General features: G+C 43.2%; 1 protein-coding gene across 16 annotated transcripts in view; it reads left to right on the top strand.

Moving 5' to 3' along the window:
• tenm3 (teneurin transmembrane protein 3) overlaps positions 1-12,302 on the top strand; it is a 4,148,867-nt gene that overhangs the window by 635,578 nt on the left and 3,500,987 nt on the right. For all 16 annotated transcript variants that reach the window (XM_038805737.1, XM_038805738.1, XM_038805732.1 and 13 more), the window contains exon 2: positions 5,330-5,364. The gene's annotated coding sequence lies outside the window, so the exon portion shown is untranslated. The remainder of the gene's footprint in view (positions 1-5,329; positions 5,365-12,302) is intronic.

Here is a 12,302-nt window from a genome sequence, read left to right as displayed (position 1 = left end):
TGAGGAGGAGAGCTGAGTGGTGGTGATTTAACCTGAGGATCACCACACCCCAAGCGAGGGGCAAGGTTGAGAAGGCAGGGCCTTTACGAATAACCTCAGCCGGCACGTGAATTGAACCTGCGCTGTTGGCCTCGCTCTGACTTACAAACCAGCTGCCCAGCCAACTGAGCTAAACCGGCACCCAATCGTTCTTATAGTGTGGTGCCAAGAACTGTAACCAATATTCCATCTGAGGTCTAACTAGTGTCTTCTAAAAGTTCCGCATAACTTCCTTGCTCCTGTACTCTATGTCCCTATTAATGAGGCCCAGAATACTATGCGCTTTATTGGAATCATAGAATTTACGGTGCAGAAGGAGGCCATTCTGCCCATTGAGTCTGCACCAGCACTTGGAAAGAGCACCCTACCCAAGCCCAGACTTCCACCCTATCCCCGTAACCAAGTAACTCCACCCAACCTTTTTGTACAACAAGGGCAATTTAGCATGGCCAGTCCACCTAACCTGCACATCTTTGGACTATTAACTGCTCTCTCCACCTTTCCTGCCACCTTCAATGATCTATGCGCATATGCACTCAGATCCCTCTGCTCCTGCACCCTTTTAATAATTTTACCCCTTTTTTATATTCCTTCTCCATGTTCATCTGACCAAAATTCACTGCCCCACACTTCTCCACATTGAACTTCATCTGCCACCTATCTGCCCACTTCACCAACTTGTCTATGTCCTTTTGAATTTCTACGCCATCCTCTTCACAGCTTACAATACTCCCAAGTTTTGTGTCATCCGCAAACTTTGAAATTGTTTCCTCCACACCAAGATCTATATCATTAATAGGCATCAGAAATAGCAAGGGTCCCAATGCCAACCCTTGGGGAACTGCCAGCCTTCCTCCAGCCTGAAAAATATCCATTGGCCATTCCTCTTTACTTCCACTATTCAGACAATTTTGTCGCCACATTACCACTGCCCCTTTTATTAAATAAGTCCGTGAAAGTCCCGACAGGCTGATCTCTGCAGAAATTGCCAGGGAAGTTTTAATGAAAAACTCCTCTGCTCCCCAGGACTCTCGGCGAAAATCTCTGACTCTAAACTAGGGCTTACCTGGTTAGTTAGTCAGGAAATAATGGACAAAACAATCTTAGTCCAACTCTTGGATAACTGAAGAATTGAACCCCCACCCCTCCAATCACTCACACTGGCACCGCCACCCCAACTCCATCCTTGACCACCAGACTAGCCCCCTATAGGACCCCTCGACTACCACCATGACACCCCAACAATGCCTCAGGCCCGACCTGACTACTCCCCCGACCAGACCAGACTATCCCCACCACCCAACCACCCACTGACGAATAACCCTAGCCGCTAACCTGACTGTGCACCTCCCCCCCCCCCCCAACCCAACCCTTCTACTCTCCAATCCACACACCTCCTCCATCACTTGCCTTCCGACCCACCTGCCACCCTATTCACCGACTGCCCTACCCACTTACTACTTCTCTCACCTGCCACCTGATCCACCAACCACTTTGCCAATGCTACCCAGCCCAAATACCAATCTGGTGGCACAGTGGCAGCATGGAGACACAGTGATTATCACCAGGAGCCTGGGTTCAATTTCGACCTTGGGTGACTGCTGTGTGGAGTTTGCTCTTTCTCCCCATGTCTGAGTGGGTTTTCCTCAGGGTTCTCCAGTTTCCTCCCACAGTCCAAAGCTATGCAAGTTAAGTGGATTTGTCATGCTGAATTGCCCCTTAAGAGTCCAAAGGTTTCTTTGTTCGGTGGAGTTTTGGAGTTATGGAGGGTCGGTGCAGACTCGATGGGCCAAATGGTCACACAAACTACTTACACAAGTATTTTTGCATTAAGTTTACTTTATTCTGATTAAATGTGTCACACAGGCTCTCACGTAGTTAATTATTATCACACAATTAATACTTAACCCTTAATAAAATCGTCACACAGACTTTAATTCAATAAGTCATAACTGTTACTCAACTCATGAATTGAGCTCAAACTTCGTCCCAATCACAACTGGCTGGGCTTTCTGGAACGATGCTTTACTGACACCCAGCCCTTTACTCGGAGTATGCTTCTGTGTTGCGTATACCCTGGGTTCTAAGCTTTGAATCCTGCTTTTTTTATATGATTTCTTCCAGTTTCTCAAAGGTTCGATGATGTCAGTTTTATTACCCTCTTGCTGCTAATGGTGTGTTTCACAGATCCATTGAACAGGATCCATTTTTTCCATTATGCCATAAAACAGCTTCATTGTCGCCATTCGCCTGGTTTTAATCACCCTCCAGCTTTCTTTGTCACATAGCTGCTATCTTTTGCCTCATCACGTAGCAACCAATTGTCTCCTTTTGAGGCTAGAGGTATCCAGCTTGAAGAAGCTGCATTTCCAAAATTCTCCAGACCTCTGTGATTTCTTTAGTATCTTGTTACTTGGCAAAATTTCTCATCAGGCTGCATTATCTCTTATAATTGGGCCATATTTCCCAGAAATCTTCGGGCCAGGAATACAACACCCTACCCATTCACTCATTTGTGCATTTCCCCGTTCACTAACATTCATCCACTCATTAACTTTCATACTGCACATTTCAACTTACCACACAAAAGCTAGTGTAGTAAAAGGGGCGTATCCTGCCTTCCCCCCAGGATGCTACACCGATGCTTCAGCATTTCCCGGAGGATGCTGTGCTCTGCATTTCTGAAGAGTTCAGACTCCAAAGACCCAGCAAGAAATGCGTAAAAGGATCTAGACATGGAACGGTTCAAGCAAAGGAGCAATCTGCAATGATTGTTGCTTCTTGGAAGATTCAGTCCATTGATCCAAATTGATGAGTAATGCCATACTACTGGGCATTATGCATTGATCAGAAGCATAAGTATGGCTGATGTATTTGGAAGCAAAAACATTTCTGTTCAAAGTCTAATTGTAAAGAAATAACAATGTGCCCCATTGAGATGATGATGGTTCTCAGTGGAGCAATCAAGTCAGTCCTTTTCTGTCCCCCCCCCCCCCCCCCCCCCCCCACCCCACACACATACCCAGCTTTATCCCCATGGTGACTGAATCACACTCCTTGTTTCTAAATCCAAACCTCAGGCCTACAGTATAATCCAGTACAATGCTAATGGAATTCTGCATAGTCAGAGGTTCATAATTTGGATGAGATGTTTAAATGAGGCCCTGACTGCCCCCTCAGGTGGATGAAAAATATCCCATTGCCTATTTCAAAGATTGTGAAGCTTCCCCTGGGGTCCTGCTCAAAGTTTCCTCTCAACCAGCACCTAATAATAAATTACTATATTGCTGTGCATAAACAGGATACCCCATGTTCTTACATGTAATAAAATACTTGCTTGCGAAATTGTGGCTCATAGGATTAAAGGGACAATAGCTGTATGGATAGAGACTGGCAGAGAGTGATGGTGAATAGCTTTTTTCAGAATGGAGGAAGTGTATGGTGGAGGACCCACCACCCCGCCATACTACACCCTCCGTCCTTCCCAAGTTGTCCATGCTGGGACGTTTTGATGCATATTAATGACCCGATCTTGGGTTTACACAGCATAATTTGAAAGGTGTTTGCCCCAAGATACAAAAATATAGTAAACAGTAACAGACCTGAGGAGGACGTAGACAGACTCGGCACACAAGGAAGACGGGTGAAATTTAATGCAGGGAAGGGAAGAATTAGAGGATAAATAGAATCCCTTCAGCGCAGAGGAAGCCATTCAGCCCATCATGTCTGCACCGACCCTGAGACAAAGCACCCTACTCAGGGTCAGGCCCCATCCTAACTTCTACACCCAGTAACCCCACCTAACCTTTTGGATACTAAGGGGCAATTTAGGGTAATTCACCTGACCTGCATGCCTTTGAGCTGTGGTATGAAACCGGAGCACCCGGAGGAAACCCACGCAGTTACGGGGGAAAAGTGCAGACTTCCACACAGTCACCTAAGGTCGCAATCAAACCCGGGTTCCTATTGCTGTGAGGCAGCAGTGCTAGCTACTGTACCACCCTGTCACCCTTTTTGTCGCCCTACATTGTGAACTCAACTGTACAATTTTAACGGAGATTCTGGAACAGAACGATCGAGGAACGTGAGTATGCACATTTTTGAAGACAGCAGGGCAGTCTTAGTGATCAACTCTTTGTTGAATATTGCCTGGTTTGACTCAGGAGCCCACTTTGCTTGATCATCTCTGCTGTATTTGCTGTAGATGAAGGCAGTGGGCTGAAAGGTTGCAGGGTTCATTAGTTTCTGTATTCTCTGTGCCCTCTTCTCAACCAGCTGAGCGTTTTTGATTCACTTCCTCTCTTCTGGTGCCTCTCCAAACATTCTGATTTGACAATTTGGCCATTTAACAAAACAACAGACTTTTTGTCATTGTTGAGGATGGGGATGCAGATGGTACCTCCTCTTTGTTGCTTAATTATCCACCACCATTCACAACATTGTTTGTTTTAATTGATATCAAGAGAAGCAGAATTCCATCAATTGCACAGAAAGGAAGGAAATCAATGTTTAAAATTCAGTCTCCACAACTTGCAGAACTTTGCGTAGTTTGTTTAATAACATATCAATAAGAACACAGCTTAAGAGGTATTACTTGCGATGTCTTGTGTAAAAGTAGATACAATGACTGGATCATTGTTCTACTGCTTTCTCAGCTGGAATAAGTCTTCCATAATTGCTGTCCGATACGGGTGTGAATCATTGTTCCAAGTGGACCTTTGCATTCCCCGACATAAATATATAGTTTGTCCTCTTGTTTCGGTGGATTGATCATGGTGGAATTTAAGAGCTGATCCTGCAAGTAACTCCCCAGGTTTAAAGCTGATAAATGTTCCCATTGCAATACTCTGGATAATTGGTGATCCCATTGTTGCCCCCATGGGCTTCTTTGCTGGCATTGTTAATTGATATGCCTGGGGTCAGAATACAGGTATCTGAAGGTGATCGTCAGTCTTCAGACATCTTTGCAATACTGCTGTCCCCAACCTGCACAAAAAGTGTTTCACACTTTTAATTTTTTTAATAGAAATAATCGCCATCAAAATGTCATTGGTTTCATATTATAGACACTGAACTAAATTGTCAAATCAGTTCTTCGATTATTGTGGCAAAATATGACATTGTCAGAAACAGACAGGCTTGGCTATGAACTGGTTCTTGTGTTGAAATGAAGTAAACTTTAGTTAACTTCTCAAAAAAAGCTGCACATGTTTGATGTGCTCATTACACATCTTGATTTTACTTTGTGGAGAATTTTCCACCTAAAGCTTGCCTTACTGTGTATTTGCAGGTGAACGCTGGCAGAAGTCTGAAAAATGAAGAGTGGTAAGTTATATATTCATATTCTGCATTATTAATATTTTAACATGGTTCAATATCTTTTACTAAGGATATGTTAGAGTAGATCACAGGGAGAAAGTTGAGGGTACTTTTTTACACTTCACAACAGAAGGGGCATTACTTCACAGTTTAAAGGTAGTTGTGTACACGTTTTTGAAAAGAGCATGTACATGAGAAATCCAGGCCTGAGGGACAATTTTTCCAGTTCACAGGCCGCATTATTTTCCATCCATAATCGTTGGGCAAACTTCTCGCACGAACTCCCGCCATGTGCTTAGTTTATCTCGTGCATAACTGCAAAGTCAGGTTGCTCCTTGACCCTGGAGAAGAGCCATGGGAGAATTCTGAGGAACAGAAAGAGTGTTGCATTTCTCGGGATTAATACCATGTGGAATATGGCTCCATTGCCTCGTCAAACTGGAAGAGGATTGTAGGCAGGTTTGGGTGGGGGAGTGGAGGCGGGGGCAGGAGAAATAGTTGAATACTTTTTAAATTTAACCACGGATTATTTAATTACATTGAGAATGAGATTGTTCCAATCAATTGCCTCAAAATATTTCAAAGTTAATGTGTGGGAGTGGAATTTGTAACATGCATCAGAATCACATACTCAGGACTGTCTCCTGGGCCTGAGATTAGCTGCTGACTAGAGGCTAATAGCTGCATTGTAACTACATCTTTAATGTTCCATGGTCCATCGAGAACTCCATGGTTCCGTTGTTATTTACTGCACTTGTTAAACGATCTACTGGAGTCTTTGATTCTGCGTTATATTAAACATTACATTAACATTGTATGATCAAATATTAAATATTTGTTCAGTTTATAAGAATGAGGGATAGATTTTCGATTTGCCACCCCTGCCTAAAACTGACTTTGTGAATCCAACACTTGTTCGGAAACTTTCTGATTCGGAGTTTTGTCCATTTGGATGTTAAGGAAAAATTGGGCACTTTTTACAAAGGACAGCGAATCCACGATTCCAATCTTAGCCAGGAGTAGTTTCTCTGAATTCATTTCTTACATGTTGGTGTTCCAAAGAGTTATTTTTTTTTAAAGAAAAGGATTGCAGCCGACTTCTAGCTTGAAGCTCATCAATCTTAGAAAGCACTGCACTGACATCTTTTGATCAGTTCTACATCGGACGGATTTTTGTGGAGGGAAAACAAGGTTGTCAGTTTGGCTTTTGGAAAAATACTACTGCACGAGATACTGGGCACCAAAATGCAGTGAGAAGGCTGGGATGCGAGAGAGAGGAGTTAAACCACTTGATTCACGTTTAGCAAGGTAATCCAGTGAATTTGCACAGCATAGTATGTTTATTCCTTACATTATTAAGAAGTGCTAAGTTGTATTGATGAAAATGAGTGAGTTTACCTGATGGGAAAGAAGGCAAAATATTTTTGAGTTTTATCCGAAAATATCTCATCAAGGGTTACCTGACATTGGAAAACTTGAATAAATAAGTATGTGAAAGACAATAGGGGCCGAGTATTCATGGTCTTGATTGGGACCAAGTGGAGCCCGGACTGGGAAGAAAATGGCCACCGATGTCATGGCTGCCCACGTTGAGTGCCTGCATCAGGAAAGTTTTTTAATTTTCATGCAGGTGGCTGGACTTTAGCAACTGTTGGGTTTTGCACCAGCTGTGTGATAGCATGAATGATGGATTAGAGGAGGGAAGAGCTTAAAAGGAAGTGAAATAGTTTAGCCTCCTTTTCAGTTCATCATGAAATGCTGTAGCGTGGGTTGTACCTGTGTCCATTAAAGTGAGTTGTGACATATCTGTGATCAGATAATGGGTGGAAATTTCCCCAAAAATGGTAAAGAGTCAAGTTCAGTCAAAAAACCGGTGTGATTCTCCCCAGAGACTTCCCTTTCGCAGACTTCAACTGCCTCGCAGATGGCGTTGAGTCGTGGTCTGTATCAAATGTCATTTGATGACATCAGGAAAGACCGAGGAACTGATCATCGAATTCAGGAAGCGTAGCACGACACACACTCCCATCTGCATCAATGGCTCTGAAGTGGAGATGCTCGATAGCTTTAAGTTCCTGGGGGTCACCATCACCAATAGTCTGTCCTAGTCCACTCACATTGATGCAACAGTCAAGAAAGCCCAACAACGTCTCTACCACCTACCGAAGCAAAATAAATTTGGCACGTCTGCATTGACTCTCACAAATGTCTACAGATGTGCGATAGAGAGCATCCTATCCAGCTGCATCACAGTTGGTATGGCAACTGCTCGGTCCAAGATCGCAAGAAACTGCAGAGTGTGGTGAACTCACCCCAACGCAACACACAAGCTTGCCACCCCACATTGATTCTGTATACACCTCCCACTGCCTCAGGAAGGCAGACAGCATTATCAGAGACCCTTCCCACTCAGGCATTGCCTTCTTCCAGACCCTTCCATCAGGCGGAAGGTACAGAAGTCTGAAGACCCGAACACCCCGTACCAGCCTCCCCGAACAGGCGCCGGAATGTGGTGACTAAGGGCTTTTCACAGTAACTTAATTGAAGCCAACTTGTGACAATAAGTGATTATTATTATTATTACATCCAGACATAGGAACAGCTTCTTCTCCACAGCTACAAGACTCCTCAACGAAACCCCTTTGGACTGATCTGTTCCCTGTAAGAACACTATTCACGACGCCCTATGCTGCTCTTACTCATGTACTTGCTTTCTTTGGCCCCTTGCTCCGCACTGTAACCAATCACTGTTTGTCGATGTACCATTTGTCAATGTAATCTGTCGATTATTCTTTTGTCTACTATGTACGTACTGTGTACGTTCCCTTGGGCGCAGAAAAATACTTTTCACTATACTTCGGTACATGTGAGAATAAATCAAATCAATTGAGAAAACAGGCGTAGAAATTGCAGGTTTTTTGCAAGCCACAACATGTTTTGAGAATTGTAAAATGTTCCAAGTATTGTTAGCTCATTTCTGTCACACTATTGCAATGATCTCAAGCCTATTTTTACAGCTTGGGCTAAGAACTCCTGTGCAACTAGTATCACCCAGGTAAGAGGATTTAATAGCCTTCATCAGATTGTCAGGCCCAAACATATTGCTAGGAGGCTGCTGGTTCAAAAGAAATTGATCAGGTGCTGCCCTTCCCCAAACTACAGTTGAACTGAATTGAAGAAACTGAGCATGTACCAGCAAGTCACTCTTTGCATTCTGGTCTCTCACCATTGCATAGGACAAAATTGATGACACGCGCAGCCATGAAACTATAATGGAAAGCTGATCGATGCCACTGCAAATATAAAAGCATATGTCAAGGTATATATCAATCTGACTGCCATTAGCTATACCTACGACTGGCTCTAAAATTTAAAAGTAATATATGACATGACTAAAATAATGTATCCAGGTCCAAAATGGTCTAATTTGGATCAACCAAAATTACTTCTTTTACCTTCTGGATTTGTCTGCTCTTTCTATTTCTGTCTTGAATGCCTGAATGTGATAGCTGTTGTCCAATGATAATTAAATTAAGTAGTACTTATCTCTTCCCTTATAAAATCTAAAATGTTGACTTCTCAGAGTGAAACTAGAACATTGCTTAGCAAAGTGGTGCGGTTTAAAGTAGCGTGAAAGAAGTACTGGATGCGCACATTTTTTATTTCCACTGCTTCCGGATTAAATTGAACTATTGAAGCTCTTTTTTAAGTTTTGATCGAGAAATCCTACTCCAGTCCAGTCCAGAAAGGAATAATCCCAAATGGAATCCAGGAACATAACTGATCTGCGACCTAGTTTTTGTTCCATGTGTCTTCGGGCTCGATTCTACCAACTGGGAACAAAGTCCCATAGATTGCGCATTTAGCTGCCTTTTCCCCAGTGTCTGCAGCGTTTTGTAAGAGGCCTTAGCCGGGAAGGTATGAAATGACAGAGTCCTGTTTTGGGTGTGTTTAGTGGGTTGTTTCTAGGCTCCTCCAGTTCTGAGAACATCCCCACCATCAAACAGGGCTCTGTTTTCTTTTGCCCTTGGTGAGGAACACTCCACCTAGGTTACACTCACCTCATGCTCGTCAGTGCAGGAAGAGATCCGGGCACCATTTTTAAATGCCACCTCGATCTCCCTAACCTCAGGATCCCCTCGGACTCTCTACCATGGCCTCCGGACCCCCACCCCAGTGCCCAACCCTTGGCAGTGTAAACCTGACACCCAAGGCCCCTTGGCAGTGCCACCTGGGCACCCTGGCAGTACCAGGGATACACTGCCAGAGTGCCCGACAGGCAGCGTGAGTGCCAAGGTAAATCTTACCCAGAGCCCAACCACCCAGGGAGCCTCCCCCACAGGTACCTTTATGCCTGGTCCATGTCTGTGTTAAACGTCTCCCAGGTGAGTTCTCCCAGGTGCAGGCATTCGATCCCGGGCCTTGGGAGAATCTGGTGAAGACATTTTTAAGTGAGCCTAACTGCTCACTTCAATATGCAAATTTTGATCCTGCCCAGTGAGGGCGAGATCCAGATCATTAGACCTCACGAGGCATCCCGATTGTCCGAAATCTCGAAAGAGTCCTCTCGCAGGATTTAACAACCTCGTCGCGGGACAAGCCCATTTGGTTTATAGTGAGGACACCAAACTGTTAGCGGTAAGATTGGGGTAGCTGTTCTGGCAGCGAAGAGCTTCAAATCTTTGATGCTTGATTAATGTCTGAGGATCTGGCCCAAGTGTTGGAAACAATCTCCAACAGCTAATAACTCAATCGATTAAATTACCACTGACATGAGTGGCAACTTAATGTGTTGAGTAGTGGAGAAAGATTTCAGCTGCTCCTTTGGAGTTCATCCATTATTTTCAGGCCTACTTTCTGATTGATTTTGGCACTGCTTTGTTATTTTTTTCAGTCACTGAAAAACACGCACTACATTGTAGCGAATAGAAATAACATAAAAGGGGTAGAGGAGGAAAGGGACCTGCAGTACAAATAACTAAATCACTAGAAATTGCAACACAGGTCAATAAGGTCAGAACAAAAGCAAATCAAACATTATTGTTTATTTCTGAAGGGCTGGAATTAAAAACTTTTAACAAGCTTTGGCTAGACCACACTCGGAGGACTGCATACACTTCTGGTTAACATCTTGTAAAAAGGATGTAAAGACACAGGAGGTGATACAGGAAACATTTACAAGGAAAGTATCAGACCTAAGAAGTTATGCTGACCATAAAGGAAGATGGTGGTGTAGGGGTAATATCACTAGACTGGTGATTCAAAGATCCAGGCTAATGCTATGTGGACATGGGTCAAATCCCACCACAGCCATTGGTGGAATTTGAACTAAATTAATAAAATGTGCAATTGAAACGATCTCTGTAATGGTGGTCATGAAATTATTGTCGATGGTTGCAAAAGCTCATCTGGTTCAGAAACCTGTCATCCTTGGCCAACATGTGACTCCAGACCCAGAGTTTAACGTGCTTGATTCTGACCTACCCAACGAAATGGCCGAGCAAGCCGCTCATTTCAAGGTCAGTTAGGAATGGTCACCAAATGCTGGCCCAGCAAGTAATGTCCACATCCCAATAAAAAATAACTAAAAGGATGAACAGGCCACTTCCCTTTTCATTTAATAGGAGAAGACTAATGGGGATCCTGATAGGGGTCTTTGAAAACTATGAAACTATGAAAGGCCTTGATATAGCGCTGAAAGAGAGAGAATGTTTCCATTTGTGGAGAAGAACAAAAGTGGAGGTCATCGACATAAAATAGTTGGGAAGTATTCAAATCGGAAATTCAGAAGAAACAATTTTAATAATAATCTTTATTGTTGTCACAAGTAGGCTTACATTAACACTGCAATGAAGTTACTGTGAAAAGCCCCTAGTCACAACACTCCGACGCCTGTTCGGGTACACAGAGGGAGAATTCAGAATGTCAATTCACCTAACAAGCACGTCTTTCGGAACTGGGAGGAAACTGGAGCACCCAGAGGAAACCCATGCAGACACGGGGAGGACATGCAGACACCGCACAGACAGTGACCCAAGTAGGAATCAAACCTGGGACACTGGCGCTGTGAAGCAACAGTGCCAACCACTATGCTACCGTACCACCCTACATGCAGAGAGCAGTGAGAATTTAGAACTCGTTACCATACAGAGTAGTTGAGATTTCGCGTACAGATGCTTTAAAGGGGAAGCTTGAGAAACATGATGGAGATGGGAATAGAGGGATATGCAATTAGTGTTGGATGAGGAATGAAGGGAGGAGGTTTGAGTGGAGCATGAATGTTGGCGTGGATTGCTGAGGCTGAATAGCATGTTGCTGTGTTGTATATTCTCTCCTGTTCTTTGTAAGTGGCAGGGAAAAATGGCCTGTAATGCATCCGAAAGTCTCTATTGCTATTGACAATAAAAATATTACGAACAAGACGTGCTCCAAAAGAAGTCCCTGAACTGTGCATCTGCTTAATTGTTCATTTACAAAACTAAAATATCCTTTTGGCTTTGTGAAAGAATTCAGTAAATATTTGAGATATTTTTGTTAATTTACTCCATCGAGTAGATATTGTTGGAAATATTCCCAGATTTACCTCCCCCCTCAACTGAATTATTTGAGTACTTTCAGTTTTCCAGCAGTTGAATTGAAGTACTTTTTTTTTACCTAATTTTAAATAAACATTTTCAGGTATATGAGCTCTTTGTTTGCTTTGAATTCCTACTTTTTGGAGTTAATCGTTTAGTTTTTAAACCAATGATCACTCCCACTAATGTGGTGAATGCTTTTTGTCAACATAATATCCTTCAGTGTAATTGACTGGCAAGTGGCGATTAACCTTTGTACTTTCTCAAACGTAAATCCACGTGTTTCCACGCAGTATGAGCAATGGAAATTATATTAAGGCTCGTCCAGTATAGAACACACAACAGGCCATTTTTCCCAACTAGTCTATT

This window comes from Scyliorhinus canicula, chromosome 8, assembly GCF_902713615.1.
Source record: "Scyliorhinus canicula chromosome 8, sScyCan1.1, whole genome shotgun sequence".
NCBI classification, from domain to species: domain Eukaryota; kingdom Metazoa; phylum Chordata; class Chondrichthyes; order Carcharhiniformes; family Scyliorhinidae; genus Scyliorhinus; species Scyliorhinus canicula.
Note: the sequence above shows the minus strand (reverse complement) of the source record. Positions and strands in the feature narration are given on the sequence as shown.